This window comes from Canis aureus, chromosome 14 (assembly GCF_053574225.1).
Source record: "Canis aureus isolate CA01 chromosome 14, VMU_Caureus_v.1.0, whole genome shotgun sequence".
Lineage (NCBI taxonomy): Eukaryota > Metazoa > Chordata > Mammalia > Carnivora > Canidae > Canis > Canis aureus.
This window is the reverse complement of record NC_135624.1, coordinates 14,885,613-14,901,325: the sequence shown is the minus strand read 5'-3', so window position 1 is coordinate 14,901,325 and position 15,713 is coordinate 14,885,613. Positions and strand designations below refer to the sequence as shown.

General features: G+C 33.6%; 1 long non-coding RNA gene across 8 annotated transcripts in view; it reads right to left on the bottom strand.

Moving 5' to 3' along the window:
* Positions 1-15,713, bottom strand: part of LOC144283200 (uncharacterized) — a 128,145-nt gene that overhangs the window by 47,300 nt on the left and 65,132 nt on the right. The window contains exon 1 of one of the 8 annotated variants that reach the window (XR_013351628.1): positions 652-725. The exons of the other annotated variants lie outside the window; for them this stretch is intronic. This is a non-coding gene — a long non-coding RNA (uncharacterized LOC144283200). Of the gene's footprint in view, positions 1-651; positions 726-15,713 lie in introns of those variants that run through there. 8 annotated transcript variants of the gene reach the window in all.

Genomic DNA, 15,713 nt, shown 5'->3' with positions numbered 1-15,713 from the left:
TTGAAGCTGTATTATAACAACTATCTTGTTGATTACTGGCACAAAGACAGATACATAGATCAATGGAACAGGATAGAAACCCCAGACATGGTCACACAACTATATACGGTCAATTAATCTTCAACAAAGCAGGAAAGAATAGCTGACAGAAAAAGGAGAGTCCCTTCAACAAATGGTGTTGAGAATACTGGACAGTGACATGCAGAAGAATGAAACTGGACCACTTTCTTAAGCTACACACAAAAATAAGTTCAAAATGGATGAAAGACCTAAATGTGAGATAGGAAATTATCAAAATCCTAGAAGACAACATAGGCAGCAACCTCTTTGGCATTGTCCATAGCAACTTCTTACTAGATACATCTCCTGAGGCAAGAAAAACAAAGGCAAAAGTGAACTTTTGAGACTTAATCAAGATAAACATTTCTTCACAGTAAAGGAAACAATCAACAAAACTAAAAGGCAGCCTATGAAATAGGAGAATATATTTGTAAATAACATCTGATAAAGGATTAGTATCCACAATCTCCAAAGAACTTATTAAACTCAACACCAAAATAAAAAAAAAATTCAGTTAAGAAATGGACAGAAGACATAAATAGACATCTATATGGCTAACAGATACATGAAAAGATGTTCAACATCACTCACCATCAGGGAAATACAAATCAAAACCACGATGAGATATCACCTCACATCTGTTGGAATGACTACAATTAACAACAAAGAAAACAAGAGATATTGGTGAGGATGCAGAGGAAGGGGAACCCTCATGTATTGTTGGTGGGAATGCAACGTAATATAGCCATTCTGAAAAACAGTATAGAGGTTCCTCAAAAAGTTAAAAACAAAACTATCCTATGATCTAGCAATTGAATTACTAGGTATATTTCCAAAGGATGCAAAAATACAGATTTGAAGGGGTACATGCAACCTGACATTTATAGCAGCTTTATCAACAACAGCCAAACTAGGGAAAGAGCCCAAGTGCCCATCAACTGATGAATATATAAAGAAGATTTGGTATGTATATATACATATACATGGTATGTATATATATATATATATATATATATATATATATATATATATATATATAAATGATTTGGTTGGTGTATATATACATATAATTGGTATATTATTCATATATATATATGTACATATAAAATTTGGTATGTTACTCAGCCATAAAAAAAGAATGAAATCTTGCAAAAAAAAAAAAAAAAAGAATGAAATCTTGCCATTTGCAATGATGTGTATGGAACTAGGGAGTATTATACTAAGTGAAATATATCAGCCAGAGAAAGACAAATACCATATTATTTCATTGATACATGGAATTTAAGAAACAAAAAGATGAACATAGGAGAAGGGAAGAAAAATAAAATAAAAATGCAGAGAGGGGCATACCATAAGATACTCTTAACTACAGAGAACAAACTGAGTATTGCTGAAAGAGAGGTGGGTGGGGAAAAGTGTTAAATGCATGATAGGTATTATGGAAGGCACTTGTGATGAGCACTGGATGTTATATGTAAGTGATGAATCACCACTAAATTCTACTCCTGAATCCAAGACTACACTATATGTTAACTGATTTGAATTTAAATAAAAAGGGAAAAAATCCAACACAATGCAGTGACAATAAAGAAAAAAGAATAAAGAGAAAGAAGAAAGAAAGAAGAAAGAAGAAAGAAAGAAAGAAAGAAAGAAAGAAGAAAGAAAGAAAGAAAGAAAGAAAGAAAGAAAGAAAGAAAGAAAGAAAGAAAAGAAAGATGAATACATTAAGAATTTGAGGGATGAGGATATAGACAGAGGACAGTCAGAATACACTCCACAAAGATGATAATATTCAATTTGAATATAGCTGGTTCAAAGTAGAGGCTGGTATGTAAGTAGAAAGGTAGAAGATTAGTCTGAAGGACAATGGTAAGCATTAGTTTATAAAGTAGCTAGATTATACATATAGTACCAAATCTATTATCTAGAAATTATGACATCGAAAAAAATGAGTTATTTATTATGAGATTTTGTAGTACTGAACATAGGTTACTAGAAGTATTCATTTATTGCCCTCAATGCCTCAAATTGTGGAATATCAATTTGTTTTATATTTTTATTTTTCTGTGTATAAATCTTGAGTGTTCTGTTTGCAGTAGATATAAATATTTGTGATTTTATGCATGTGCATTTGGCTGGCTCTGTCTCAAACCAAATTACTTGATAGGAATATTGACACTTTTTTCCAATAACATTTAATTTTCTCTTACAGCTAAGCAATTTTAGGGTTGGTTTTGTTTGTTTGCTCAGATAGGCAGAACAAATACACTAATCAGTTCTGAATGTGAATTGTGAGTGGTGTTCAGCTAACACTGGAGAATTTTTCATAATATTATTTCTAACGATAATCAGTTAGTTGGCTTCAAATGAATGGCTATTCATTAACTCAATTACTTATGTAGAAAGTATAAAAGATGGAAAAATTGGGGTGGGGGGGCTGGAAAGTACTTCACATAAAGCAGAGGAAAGCTATTTACTGGAAAATAAAATAATTTCAAAAAATCTTGGGTTTATGAGACCACTCATTCTATCATTAGGAAACTAATTATCCCTAAGCTAGTATTCTTACCATGGAGGAAAGAAAGGAAACCAAAATAAAACAAACATGGATTTGTTGAACTTTTACTATGTGCCAGGAATTAGCCTATGGGATTCTAATACAGATTAAAGTTGTAAAACATTTCATTCAATTCTATCTCTTTAAGAAAAAGAGGTTATCTTTCCCATTTTATACATGAGAAAAAAGAATTTCAATAGGAGTAAAGCTTCTTGGATAACTAATAGGGTTTGAATGTCTATGTGACTAGGTGTTAGAAGTCATCCAGGAGAAGTCTACCATTACGTAAGCTAGTAGGTTTTTTTAATCTTGCCCAGAGGCTTTCCTGTGTACTCTAGAGACAAGGAGGGACTAAAGCTTTTACATATCTTCTGCAGTTCCCCATCCTGCAGATACTTTCAAAACCTCTGAAATAAGTGGAAAAATAACTAAAACACAGGAATTCTCTGCATCATCTTTATATTTAAATAATTCACACAAGCCTGAATATTTCCAATTGATTTATCTTCTATATCACTAACTTCCCTCCTCTTCTTATGACTATGTATGCCTAATATGATACGTAATTAGTCCATTGAATTTTTATTTTCAGTTCTAGAATATCCCATTAACTCATATTTTGTTGATTCTAGTTTCTTCCATAATTATTCATGTTTACCTCTTTTTCTGATATACAAAGCAAAGTTATTGGAACATCCCTGTCTAAAATTCCATACCTAAATCCCTTTTGAATTTATTTATATTGCCAATTTTTCTTGTTGGATCATTTTTTAGCAGATCATTTTAAATTGAATACAGAATAGTGAGTCTAAAATTTGGTCAAGTTTCCAGAATATACTATCTTCCTCTATGGAAGATTATTTTTTTCTTCTGCCATGAAGAAAGAACATAGGTAGGTCATTTCTTCCTACCAAAGTTTGGTTTTATGCTTTTCAATGGCTGTCATATTTAATATTGACCCTTTTTTATTAATCTTTCTTTGTTATATTTCATCTTAATCCATTACTTCTAAGATGTGGCCCATCCTGAATTTCAACTGAAAAAATGGGATATTACTCAACGCCTCTATTTTGGGTGGGCTCTGAACTCAACTCCTGGCACTGGCATCACATACTAGCTAAAATTACTGCTTGGCACTCTATCCTTCAATGCCACTACCTATGAGGTTTTTTTGTTTTTGTTTTTTGTTTTTCTGTTTTTTACTGTTTTTGTCATGCACCTTTGCACTCTAGTGATTAGTAAAAACCTTGAGGGAGAATTTGCAAACAGAGTTTGGGGCTCATGTTACTGATTTCCCTCTTCCCTCTGATATTACCCTTCAAGTCACAGTCTAGGAGCCCACAACTCCTGTCTTTCTTCTTAAAAGTAAGACTACAGTTTCTTGCTGTAACTGCTTTCCAGAACTATCAGCAGCATTTTCTTTAGGGGGAGGAGAACCCCAGGATGAATATGCAGTTAATCTTCTCTTCCCTTAGGAATTGTAGGCTGTCTCATTCTGCCTCTACTGGTTTCTTTCCACTCTTCAAATTCTTAGTATATTTATGTACTTTGTCCTTTCTATAAGATATAAGTCCGATATAAGCTACTTAGTCCTGACTTTCTTTCTTTCAACAGAAAGAATAATGAAATCTATAATGCAGTTACAGACAGGTGAAAGCCATGAGATTTATATTAAAAACAAATTAAATAAAAATCCCCTTTACTGCTGCTGTGTGAAGAAGATGGAGCTGGTAGTGCAGACCAGAATGGAGTAGGAAAACCATTCAGAAAATATAATAGTTTTTATGAGATTTGGTGCTGGTTTAGTTTGGACTAAAGTGATTAGAGATGGAAAACTACAGATAATTCAGGATACATTGTGGATTTAGAACTCATTTTTGTGGTGGAATTAAATACAATGGATAGGGATAAAAAGGGAAATCGAGTTATTTTTAGTTTTTATTCATAAAATTATATTTAACACCACAAAAGCACTGTAAAATATGTAGCAATTTAACAACATTTTTTAAGAGGTCAAAGAACTTACATCGGAAAATTTTTTTACACTTGTGTCATTGAACTATAGAGATAAGCTAATGTTATTTTTTATTTAGTCTTAGTTTATTTAGTTTTATTTACTTACACTTTAAAATAACTTTCACTAAACTACTCTAATATAAAAATATGCAAGCATTTTCACATGAGCAGTTAACTGTTGGTCAGTACGGCCAAACAAAACTGATTCGAATTTATAACTTGAAATGGAAAGCATGTAATTTAAATTAGATATCAGTCACATGCAATTAATCATCAAGTGCAGTTTTCAACACCCCTCCAAATTTGGATTTATTGATGTCACCCGCATCTGTTGAAAGTCCTGTATCTTTCTTTGAAAAAAAAATATTTCTGATATCAAATTATAAAATGTGAATTACACAGTGTTCCAGTAATTAAAGAATTTCTTCCTGATTTAAGATATTAAAAAAAATTTGAAATTCAAATCTTGAAAAGTTCAGAACCAATTAAATAAACTTGATCTATTTTTAAACTAATCTTTATAATGAAAACAACTTAATTAATAGGTTTAAAATCATACTAATAATAAGCGCATTATTCCCCAGGAGTTTCTCATGGATTTCCTTTCCTCCCTAGATTTTATATACTCTTTTGATTCTAAATGATCTTTTCCTCTCTAATTCTCTCATACTCCTTTGATTCTAAATTAATACAAGAATGTCACAGAATCTCCTGAGTCATTTGGATACACAATGCTGGAAATATGTTCTGTATAATCTTTTTTTTTTTTTTTTTTTTTTTGTAATGCAGAACTCATTAGTCACAGGAAAAGCAGACTCTCAGAAATACTTGCTTCCAGCCTGAGAACCAAGTATGTTAGAGGCAGACATCAGGCTACTAGTAGAAGGGTACTGGATATCTAGAAGTCATAGCTAGAATCTAAGTGGCAAGATACCGCTTACAATTCATGGAATATTATAATACTGCTCAAATTAGCAAAACCAAGACACAGAGACAGGAGCAAACATAGGGATCCAGTGCCTACAGCTAAAGCATGGAGAAAACAACTTAGGATCTAGAAGAAAGCCCGTTATAATAATTAGAAAAATAATCAGGGGGGTCCCTGGGTGGCTCAGCAGTTTAGCGCCTGCCTTCAGCCCAGGGCCTGATCCTGGAGACCCGGATCCAGTCCCACGTTGGGCCCCCTGCATGGAGCCTGCTTCTCCCTCTGCCTGTGTCTCTGCCTCTCTCTCTCTCTCTTTGTCTGCCTCTCTAATGAATAAATAAATAAAATCTTTAAAAAGTAAAATAAAATGTTTCCTAAATAAATAATTTTTCAGTTTATAACCTATAAATGTTAGACAATTTTGTTTCCAGCAATATGCCTGGCTAGACATCTTAAGATATTCTCCCTTTGAAAAATAACATAAAATTAAGCAAAGCATGATAGAATGGGTGACATTTCACCTGGACCTTGAAAGATGAGTTGACTTTTAACTGAGTTGTCTACTAGCTCCTTATCTTACATTTATCTATTCAATCAGTGTAATGAAGTATGAAAATGCTGTCAAACATGTAAAAGAGCTATCTTGCGAGTATCTGAATGCTGAAACACAGAGAGGAAAAAACGGTGGTGAACACAGAGGTCAGCAGCATACTAAAGTTACTGTTGCTTTGATGGTGGTTACAAACTTGTGAACTTTGAGCTTTGGTTTGCTGAACAAAATGCCTAGATATTATGCCAGTAGGGGAGTCATATAGGAAGCCATCTTCCTTAAAGTCAGGACTCGAAATGCCTATAACTTCAATGTGAGATCAAACAGGAGTAAACTCATCCTGCACCTTTATCCTGCAGGCAATATCTTCAAAGTACTAAAGAGGTTAAATGTCAAGCTAGAATCCTGCACTCAGTGAAAATACATTTCAAAAACAAGTGTGAAATAAAGACAATATTGGGTTAAAAAATTGGAGACTTAAATTGGCAGACATTACTAGAGAAATTCTACAGGATGTACTTAAGGCAGAAGGAACATGTTCCAAGCAGAAAGGTCTGATACAAATGAAAAGGAATAGCTAAAAACGTGTGGGTAAGTAGTTTAGCATGTGTAAATGCATATTAACTGTATACAACAAAATTAATAATCATTTCATTGTGCATGGACATGAATTATATTATTTTAAAAGTATAATTAAGAGTAAATAAAAGAAACATATAGTAGAAGAATCAAATACCAAGAGTAGACTATGAAACAAGGATTATGATTAATCACTTCTCTGCTCCAGAATGAAAAAAATGAAAATCAATATCCTTTATGTTAAAAAATCCATTATAAAAGGATTATATATTTTATGTATGTTATTTACAATAGTATATGTGTGATATGCTTAATAAATTCAATAATTTATTGAATTTTTATAAATCATTTCAATAATTATAAAAGAAAATTGTGTTATAATGCATAAATAAGAAATCAAGAAGGAACAAATATAGAGATATACCATGTTCAAGACTGGAAGAATGATGTAGAAAATACTATCCACTAGAAAAAGGACAGTCTCTTCAATAAATGGTCCTGGGAAAATTGGACAGCCACGTGCAGAAGAATGAAACTAGAATATTCTCTTACACCATACACAAACATAAACTCAAAATGGATGAAAGATCTAAATGTGACACAAGAATCCAGCAAAATCCTAGAGGAGAACACAGACAACATCCTTTTTGAACTTGGCCACAGCAACTTCTTGCAAGATACATCCATGAAGGCAAGAGAAACAAAAGCAAAAATGAACTATTGGGACTTCATCAAGATACGAAGCTTTTGCACAGCAAAAGAAACAGTCAACAAAACCAAAAGACAACCTACAGAATGGGAGATGATATTTGCAAATGACATATCAGATAAAGGGCTGGTATCCAAGATCTATAAAGAACTTATTAAACTCAACAGCAAAGAAACAAACAATCCAATCATGAAATGGGCAAAAGACATGAACAGAAATTTCACAGAGGAAGACATACACATGGCCAACACGCACATGAGAAAATGCTCCACATCACTGGCCATCAGGGAAATACAAATCAAAACCACAACGAGATCCCACCTCACACCAGTGAGAATGGGGAAAATTAACAAGGCAGGAAACAACAAATGTTGGAGAGGATGTGGAGAAAGGGGAACCCTCTTGCACTGTTGGTGGGAATGTGAACTGGTGCAGCCACTCTAGAAAACCGTGTGGAGGTTCCTCAAAGAGTAAAAAATAGATCTGTCCTCTGACCCAGCAATTGCACTGATGGGGATTTACCCCAAAGATACAGATGCAGTGAAACGCCGGAACACCAGCACCCCAATATTTATAACAGCAATGTCCACGATAGCTAAACAGTGGAAGGAGCCTCAGTGTCCATCGAAAGATGAATGAATAAAGAAGATGTGGTATATGTGTACAATGGAATATTAATCAGCCATTAGAAACGACAAATACCCATCATTTGCTTCGACGTGGACGGAACTGGAGGGTATTGTGCTGAGTGAAGTAAGTCAATCGGAGAAGGACAGTCATTATATGATCTCACTCATACAGGGAATATGAAAAATAGTGAAAGTGAATAAAGGGAAATGGAGATAAAATGAGTGAAAATATCAGTGAGGTTGACAGAACATGAGAGACACCTAACTCTAGGAAACAAACAAGGGGTGGTGGAAGGGAGATGGGTGGGGGGGTTGGGGTGACAGGGTGACGGGTGCTGAGGGGGGCACTTGATGGGATGAGCACTGGGTGTTATGCTATATGTTGGCAAATTGAACTCCAATATAAAAAAAATAAAAAATAAATAAAAAGATTGGAAGAATAATAAAGAGGATAATTTCCTCCATAATGGTGTGTAGTATTGGTAGGATCCTAATCATAATCACCTACAGCAATTCTGTGAACATTGATAAAAAGGTCTAAAATTCTTCTTGAGTAAAAACAAGATAGAAGCACTAACTCTATCAGATATCAAGAATACATATCAATGCATAGAGGTAAACAGAACATTGGGATAGAATAGAAACCCCCAAATAGACTCAGTTGCAATTTGAACACTTATTTGTACAGATCAATGAATAAAGGATTAATTTCTCAATGAATGATGCTAAAACAATTGGGCATTTGGACGAAAAAAATGGTACTAGACACTCAATACTAGGCATAGAAACAGTCTCAGATGAAATAAAGATAATAATGGAAAAATGTTTATGTGATCAAGTTATGGATATATTTTAAAAGACACATGCACTAACAATAAACATTTTTTTGATAAATTTGAAGACATTAAGGTTAGAACCTCTCATTAAATAGCAGCATTACAACTATAAAAGCAAGTCAAAAATTAGAGAAGATTTTGACTTCAAAAATGTTTAATACAGGACTGGTATGTGTATATATGAAAACTCTTATAAAGCATAATGAAAAATATAAATAGATATGTTCATAAAAATAGAGATGCCTGAGTGGCTCAGTCAGTTAAGTGTCCAACTTAATCTCAGCTCAAGCCCTGATCTCAGGGTTACGTATTTAAGTCCCAAGTAGCGCTCTATACCAGGCATGGAGCCTACTTAAAAAACAAATAAAAAATAAAAAATAAAAATAAAAAAATAAAAAATTGTACATAGCAATGTAATTGGATGAACTATAGCTTCATATGTCAAAATGGATGAATCTTAGCAGAATAGTGAAAGGATGGGTTACAAAATAATTCATACAGTTTTCCTTTCATTGTCTAACATTTAAAAAAGTCACAATGAAAACTATACTGTTTAGGTTTCAAACAATGGATTCTCAAACTCTAAAGTAAAGCAATGGTATAATTATCACAAAAATGGAGATATTGGCTAACTCAGGGATGGAAGGAAACCTTCTGAGTTGCACTGTGCAACTCGTCGTGTTCTTCTTACACCAACAGGGGTATGTATCAACAACATCCTAACATATATTTGACTATAGTATAAAAAATGCTAAACCTATTTACAGATTAAATGCCATACTATGTTAACTTGGTTTACTGTTTTTAATTATTCAGTCCCTTCTGCCTTGTGCTAGAGGATGGGCACATTATTTCTTTCCAATATTCATACTGGTCTTGGAGATGACTTGATTCAGACAAAGGAATATGGAAAGTGACAATATTTCAGTTCTGAGCCCAAGTCACAGAGGTGTTATGTCTTTCTGTGCAACTATTCCATGGTCCTGTGATCTGCCATGAGAAGAATGTTGCATATTTTTATTGATTCAAGGAGAATGTGGAATGGTAAAACAGAACTAAACCAGATCCACAGTCTGGATCCAAGACAAGTCCAATAGCTCATGAGTGAAAAATAAGGACCTATTGTAAAAGCTACAGGGTGTGGGTGATTTGTTTCAAACATTGTAGGAATAGTTAAGACATATTGGAACATTCAAAGGGAAATAATTCTGCATTAGAGGAAAGTGTTAAGCAAAGCATGACAGAGTGGATGACATTTCACCTGGACCTTGAAAGATGAGTTGACTTTGAACAGAATTGCCTAGCTCCTTATATTACATTTATCAATTTGATCAGTGTAATGTGGTATGAAAATGTATTGACTAGTACTTTAAATAATGTAATTACCAATGTAGGGAGCGATATTGTTGAAAAGCTTTGAGAAAAGTATTTCCAAAACGATTATCTGTGTGGTGATGGGTGATACAATAAAGTCTATTGTGTGTTTTTAAAAGAGAAAAATTTCATTTTGTAAAATAGTTATTACAAATGATATAGTAGTTCCCTAAATCAGTTTGCAATCCCTGTTGTTAATTTCTAGAATAAATTATATATATTATATATGTAATTATATTATATATACTTATATAATTACTTATATAATTACTTATATATACTTATATAATTATAATATATATAATATATATTATATATTACATATATAATATATATAATTTATTAGAGAGAGGGAGAGTGAACAAGACAGAGAGAGCACAAGCCAAGGGAGAGGCATAGAGGAGAAGCAGACTCCTCACTGAGAGAACCTAAGGTAGGGCTCGATCTCAGGACCCTAGGATCACGACCTGAGCTGAAGGCAGATGATTGGCTGACTGAGACACCCAGGCACCACTGATCTTGTATATTTTTATGTCAGACTGTCTGGATAACTTCTTTCTCCTCACTCTCACCCACTAGATTATAACCCCCTGTAACACATTCTCAAAGTCCTCTTCACTCCTCCTTTACACTGGCAATCGCTGTAATGACAAAATAATTTTTATAAATATTTGTTAAGTGTTTTCCCCTCCTTCTCTAATGGGTTCTAAATAGGGCCAGAGATTGTGTCTGTTTTGATCCCTATTACAGAATTCCTGGAACACGGATGGCATTCAATAAATATTTATTTAAGAAGCACAACAGTAAATGAAAGAACATGGGCTTTGATCAGATGAATTTAGATATAAGAACCTGTATCTTTCACTAACTTTGGATCTCAGATAATTTATTCATATTTTTAAAATTATCAGTTTTGTCATATGCAAACTGATATAGCGAAGATTGGAGAAATAGAAGTAAACATCACATAAATGATAGTTCTCATTATTTTTAAAGTGCTTTATGGTACATGTAGGAGTTTAGGAAAGAGATGTTCACATCAGTTTCTTTTTTTTCCCAATTCAATTTAGTGTAGAAGCTTACAGGAAAAAATTCCTCGGGATCCCTGGGTGGCGCAGCGGTTTGGCGCCTGCCTTTGGCCCAGGGCGCGATCCTGGAGACCCGGGATCGAATCCCACATCAGGCTCCCGGTGCATGGAGCCTGCTTCTCCCTCTGCCTGTGTCTCTGCCTCTCTCTCTCTCTCTGTGACTATCATAAATAAAAAAAATAAATAAATAAATAAACATTTAAAAAAAAAAAAAAAAAGAAAAAAAAAATTCCTCATGTTGTTCATTTGAATGAACAATATGTCTTTCTTGGGTCTTCCATTGCATAAATAATTGTTCTTTCCATTGGTTTCTGCATTGCAAGTGTAGAACTAATAGATGTCTATAATTGGCCTATTTATTCATTGTCTGTATTACCCAAACATTACCTTTCTGTGGTTATTTATTTTGCTTACTTGAAGCATTAACAAAGAACATAAATGGAAGCAAACGAGTTCAGAAAGACTTTTCTTTCAAACGATTAAAGTCATCCTCAGAAATATGATTTTGTATTTCATTCTATAATTACAGCATGTAAAGTTTGTCTTGAGAATTAGAAATTTCACTGAAACTTCCCATCTATTTTCTGGAAAGCAAGTTTTCCTAGATTTTCACCTCTGCCCTCTCATGATCACCCTTCATTATAAAATAGTTTTCTCATCGTCTTCAAGCTGCCTAGCAATTTCAGAATCAGTAATGAGAAGGCTGGAGTTTATTTGTTAAATTGTTTGCTTGAATTATGCAGAAGTGCCTTGCTGTGCTTTAATTTAAACTAATAGCATTCCTTCTAATGCTATTACACAAATAAAACGCTGATAATTTAGCCCTTGTCTGCCCCCCACTTGTTTTCCAAATATGAGATTATATATTTGAGGTGAAAAAAAGATAGACATTTATATGCTTTCTTTAGCTAAGTAATATTATGCATATTGGAAATAATCACTATTCTTCCTCAATATCTTCAGGCTACTTCATATGCAAGAAATCCCTAAACAGTATTTTTCCTGTTCACAGAGAATACAACTAGGGGGTTATGCTAGTACGATGTTAAATTAGCTATGCTTTCACTTCTACAAGTGAATGTAATTCAAACACAGTTTTATCCCCCTAAAACTGAATTATTCACTTACATATTATAACTAATAGTAATCTATAAGCATACTCATGTCAGTTTACAGTTCTGCAAGTTCTGACAAATACATATATAGAGATTTGTTACCACCACTACAAACAAGATATAGAATTATTCTACTACCCAAACAGTTCCCTCATGCTGTCTTTTCTATTCAATTTTTGACTCTGCCTTTGAAAAACACTGATCTGTTCTTAATTCAAATAAGAAACATTTTTAAAAGAACTATAGATATTTATTATAGAGCATTTTTATTCCTAGTCTGTTTAAGTTTTGTAGATTTTCACTCCTTTTGCATCTAATTCAAACCTCATATATTTTATGGGATTTTTATTTAATCAGCATTCCCAGACTCATGCTCTGTAGAACATGTTTCTGCAGAATATGACTAGGCATGCTATGAACAAATTGTTTCATGCCTTAGTAAGTTTGAAAGTCTTTGAATTAAGCAATTTGTCTTTTCAGGGTCTCTTCCTCTTATATTCACAATAAAATGCTTGTAGCATGGTTTACATTGATCATTTGGATGCAGGGCAAGAAATAGGAAACAATAGGTAAATGTGAGAAATAGGTTTATTCCATTTAGAAATACAGTAGATAAAAAACAAGATGGCTTAAACCCACTAATTGAAATTCCTGTTTTGTGTATCAAAAATTACTGAGGATCTATATAAATTAACAGAAATCCATGCAATTGTATATAACATAAACAGATGTAAAGCAGTTTGTATTAAAGTGGGTGGATAGGAAGAACTTCCTCTAAATCCTTAAACTATAAAGATTCAAAGGAAAAGTATGAAAACAGTCTGAAATCGTAACTCAAAATTAGAAATTGGGAATGTACTGAAACCTTGTGGAATATCAGCACAATACAAGCAATACAAAGGGTTGCCAGTGTGAAATGAATTGAATGAAGTCTTATATTCAGATGAAATTCTGCAATGATTGCTTATTTTTAACAGGCATTGGTGAATATGTGTTTATTTTTTTCAAAGATTTTATTTATTTGATCATGAGAGACACACAGAAAGAGAGGCAGAGACACAAGCAGAGAGAGAAGCAGACTCCATGCAGGGATCCTGATGTGGGACTCAATCCCGGAACTCTAGGATCTCACGCCCTGGGCCAAAGACAGGCACTCAACTGCTGAGCCACCCAGGTGTCCCATGTGACACCATGTGGTGTCCCATATTTGCTATAAATTAGTAAACTTACATTTACATGATGTCAGTGAACAAAGTTCTTTAAAGAGCATTTTCTCAGAGCAGTCATAAGATTCCATGTAGAAAATTCCAGCTTCAACCTACCAAAACTACCTTTCCCAATTTGAGGTGGAGAGGATGAAGGAGAGATTGGCAGTGTATTTTGTTTTCGGCAGTATATTTGGATGTTGTACTTCTGATAAACAGAAATTATTTATCTAATATATGAATGTATTTGATAAAAATGAGAAATATTTTAGAGGCATCTCTGTGGCTCAGTTAAGTATCTGACTCTTGGCTTTTGGTTTTGGCTCAGGTCACAGTCTCAGGGTTGTAAGAATAAGCCTGACATCAGGCTTTGAACTCAGTGTGGAGTCTGCTTGAGATTGTCTCCCTCTGCCCCTCCCTCTGTTTCTGTTCTCTTTCCTCCCTCTCTGAAATAAGTAAATATTTTTTTAAAGGGAAATATTCGTATCAGCTTTAATATTATAGTAATCCATAGCTGTTTTTAAAATTAAGTATAATGGGTCAGTTAGAAGTCTAGTCAATTTTGTGATTTGTAATTCTTTCGGTAAAGGAATAACTGCTATGAGAATTGCTCTCCTGCTGTGCATAATAAGAACCAGGACATATATGAAACAATAATGTTCAGAAACTGAACTACAGGCATCAGAGGACTTTTTGCCTGATTAAAAGGATTTTTAAAATGTGGTAAATCCTTGGATTGCTACTGCTTAATCACTGGAGTCAATTTTCAGGCTATAGAGCCTAGGATTGAGAAAACAAATATTGGATCTTGGGAAGGCCAAGGGAGATTGATTTTACAGTTCAGTTCTATATAATACTAGATAAGAGGAGTTGCACAAAGAGGGTAGGAAAGGGGGGAGGAGGAGAGAAGGAAGAGGAGGAGGGAGAGGAGGAGGAGGAAGAGGAGGAGGAAAAGGAGAAGAAGGAGAAGAAGAGGAAGAAGAAGAAGAAGAAGAAGAAGAAGAAGAAGAAGAAGAAGAAGAAGAAGAAGAAGAAGAAGGAGGAGGAAGAGGAGGAGGAGGAGGAGGAAGGGGAAAGGAGAGGAAAGAGAAGAAGCAGAAGGAGGAGGCAGGGGATGAGGAGAACAGGAAGAAGGGCAGAAGAGAAGAAAAAGACGAAGAAGAGGAAAAGAAGGAGAAGGAAGAAAAAAAGAAGAGAAAGAAAAAGAAGAGAAGAGAAGGAGAAAATGTTTGGCTGCATAATGATCTGTGCATGGGTGGGAAAAAAAAAAAAAAAAAAAACACCCTGAAGCCAGTGAGAGTAGAATTGGGATTCTAAGATCTCACAAATGCTGGGGAATGTTTCGTGATTACTCCACCTTTGGTGGAGAGATATCATAATATATGAGCCTATGGAGAGAGTCAAAACAAAGCTTAAAAAGTTCTCAAAAAGATCAAACTGATCTGTGAATAACTGCATTCTCAAACGAATTTCAGCACACTTTAAAACATTTTTTAAAAATTATATAACACCTAAGAATATTAAATCCACAATATCTGCAATGAAATAAACAAAATTAGCAGGCATGGAAAGAGGTAGAAAAATATAACTCATGAGGATTTAAATAAATGAATAGAAACTGAACCAAAAGATAGAAATTATGGAAAACATAATTAATAAGATCTTAAAATATTGAACCTATGTATATTCAATGAGGTATAAAATAAACACAGGAAATGAATGAAGCATGTTTTAAGATGTATATGCTTTACAGATAAAAATACAAATAACTAAAATTTTCAAAAGTTCACTAGTTATAATGGAAAGCAGATCAAACACTGCAGAAGAAATCAGTGAACTTGAAGACATAATGATAGGAAATGCAAGAACTCTATTCTCACTTCTTTTATACTGAGGGTTCTAACCATTGCTATAACAGCAGGGAAGAAAGTAGATAAACACATTATAAAAGAATGATATACATTCTTTTATATATATATTTATAAATTTTATATATATTTATAAAAGATATACACATTATAAAAGAAGTAAAATGGTATTTATTTTTTAAAATGGTCTTTATTCACAGAT